The 2,844-nt window shown below is 36.7% G+C and overlaps 1 non-coding gene across 1 annotated transcript; it reads left to right on the top strand.

Annotated features, from left to right (window-relative positions):
- The first annotated feature begins 2,506 nt into the window (after positions 1 to 2,506).
- Positions 2,507 to 2,633, top strand: LOC130037228 (small nucleolar RNA SNORA9). The gene has a single exon (XR_008794481.1). It is a non-coding gene; the product is annotated as a small nucleolar RNA SNORA9 (small nucleolar RNA).
- The last annotated feature ends 211 nt before the right edge of the window (positions 2,634 to 2,844 follow it).

Below are 2,844 nucleotides of genomic sequence, written 5' to 3'. Positions count from 1 at the left end.
CAAGGTTCCTGCTTCTCCAGCACCAACGCTCAGGTCTCTTGGCCGCATGTGCTCATCCAAACACTCATACAGGCTTTTCTTGGTAAGTGTTTTGTCTAATATTACTGTGGTTACATTTGTGGCTCCTTTTTGGCTATTATTTCACAGCGGTAGGGCGTTTGCCTTACAAGCGGCCAACATGGCCGACCCGAGTTCGATTCCTCAGTCCCTCTTGGAGAGCCCGGCAAGCTACCGAGAGTATTCGATATGCCAGACACAGTAACAACAAAAGTCTCCAATGGAGACGTTACTGGGCCCGCTCGAGCAAATTTGCATGGGAAATCTTTTTTTTTAAATTTGTATTAGTGAAACACCATGAGGTACAGTTGTAGACTTAACAAATTTTTGTGCTTGGATTTCTTTTTTTTTTCCTAAGTAACCTTTTTTATTTTTTAATTTTTTTCAGAAGAACATTATTTATTTATTTATTTTAATAAGTTTTGATGACAATGTAATTTTTTTTTTATAGTGAGACATCATGAGGTACAGTTGCAGACTTACACATTTTTGTGCTTGGGTTTCAGTTATACAATGATCAAGTACCCATCCGTCCACCAGTGCCCATTCTCCACCACCACTGATCCCGGTATTCCTCCCACCCCGCTTTTCCCCCGTCCCACCTTGCCTCTGTGGCAGGGCATTCCCTTTTGTTCTCTCTCTCCTTTTGGGTGCTGTGGTCTGCAAAAGAGGCATTGAGTGGCAATCATGTTTGGTCTATAGTCCACTTTCAGCATAATTCTCCCATCATGAGAAATCTCTTTCCATTTTTTTTGACCTTTGTGTGTCTCTAGAGCTGGAGAATTTCTTGTAGACGATATAAAGTAGGTTACTGGCTTTTGTGTGTTTTTAAAAATGTATTTGGCCATTTATGTTTTTTTATGGGGAAGAGTAAACTTTTATTAAAAGTAATTGCCACTGGTGACAGAGTCAGTATTGCCCTTAAAAAATAATCCTCTGTCCAGAGCAAAGACTCAGATGGCTTGAGAGCATGTTTTGCCATGGATCTTCTGTGCTGGGTCCCTGGCACTGCTTGGCCCCCCAAGGTCCACAGGAAGTCCCCAAGCAAATAACTGGGAGTCACTCTCAGGTACCACTGAGAATGGCCCAGATATCGGAAAGGGAAAAATGTTATTTATGTCTTACTTTTCTTGGGTTTTGTATTTTTCTTATTGCCTTTGTTTTCTGTAGGTGTATGTTAGCACAGTGTGAATCTCTTATTTTATTCTGTAAATACAGTATAGTTTTTTCTTTGTTTGTTTCACAGATAAAGTATTTTCTAGTGTTATGGTGACATGGTTAACCTGAAGTCGGCTTCAATCACAATTTGTATCTTTAGTGCTTGACTTCCGAACGCTGTTATGGATGTAACAATATATTGAGAGCACTATTATTCAATACAGTTCTGATAGCTGCTGCCACAGAAATTAAGCAAGAAAAAAATTTAAATTTGTGTTCAAATTGGCAAAGAAATCAAATTCACTGTTTACAAATGACATATCAAGAACCCTAAGACTGCAAAACCAAACATTAATTAAACACTCCTAGAAGCAATAAATCTTTACAGTAAAGTTGCAGCTTACGAAAGCAAACAGGAAAATCTTTTGTGATTTTATATGTAAACAATGATAAAAGAGTGATTTAATTTAAAAATCCTGCTTATAGTTATGAAAAAAATTAGGTAATGTGGAATCAATTTTTAGAAAGGAGGTGAAAGATTTACTTATTAAAACCTGCAAAGCACTGTTAGGAATTTCGTATGTAGGAACCCAAAAAGGCTCCTCTGAAAAACCCCTCAAAACAATATATTTATATAGTAAAGTAGCAGGCTACAAAACCAATGCACAGGATTCTAATTTATTCTTACATGTAAACAAACAAACAACAGAAAAAAAAAAACCCAAATCCGGAATAGAAATAAACCCGATTGCAATCATGTAAAAAACAGAAACCCCTTAGTTTAACAAAGGAGGTAAAAGACCTATTTAGTGAAAACTGCAAAACTTCTGAAAGGAATTTAAAATGAACTAATGTAATAGAAACATATTCTTGGTTTAAGGATCATAAGAATTGCCATCTTGAAAATGACTATCTTAACTCAAAGCAGTTTACAGAAACAGCAAATTCCGATAAAATTTCCATGGCTTTATTCAAGGACATGGAGTAAATTTTTCTAAAATTTGCATTAAGCTACAAAACTCCTGACATAGCCAAAGCAATCTTGAGGAAAAATGGGAGGCATTGTGTCCCCAGACTTTAAAATCTGACACAAAGTTTTAGCAATCAAAATTGGTTGGTACTGGAAGAAAAAAAGTCTCTTCTCAATGGCATAGGATTGAGAGGTCAGGGAGAAACCCTCAGATGCATGAGCAATTTATTTATGAAGAAGTGCATGAATTGGAGCAAGGAAACCTCTTTAGCCAATGATTACGGGAAAACTAGATAGTCACAATTAAAAAAATGAAATTAGGTGCAAACCTTCATCATACTTGGGTCTGGAGTGACCCTGTGCTTTCCCACAGTGCTTGCAATTATGAAACGGTTTGAGATCTTGACCTGCTCCATCCAGAGTAAGGTGTTAGAAATCTCAGACAGTCGTGAAAAATAAGAAAAAGAATAAAACAGAAGCAATAAGGGAAAAATAGACCCCTCTTTCACCCTGTAAACAAAAATTAACTCAAATAAAATTTTTATATTGCACTTGAATCTTGAAAAATCCATTGGGGAAACATAGGCAAGACTCTCCAAAATCATGACCACAGTGAAGTCTGAAATGTAAGAACTCAAGTGGCAAAGGTAATAAAAACA

Source organism: Sorex fumeus, unplaced genomic scaffold (genome assembly GCF_029834395.1).
Source record: "Sorex fumeus unplaced genomic scaffold, SorFum_2.1 ptg000071l, whole genome shotgun sequence".
Taxonomy (NCBI): Eukaryota; Metazoa; Chordata; class Mammalia; order Eulipotyphla; family Soricidae; genus Sorex; species Sorex fumeus.
The sequence above is the reverse complement of the archived record's forward strand: the minus strand, read 5'-3'. Positions and strand labels throughout refer to the sequence as shown.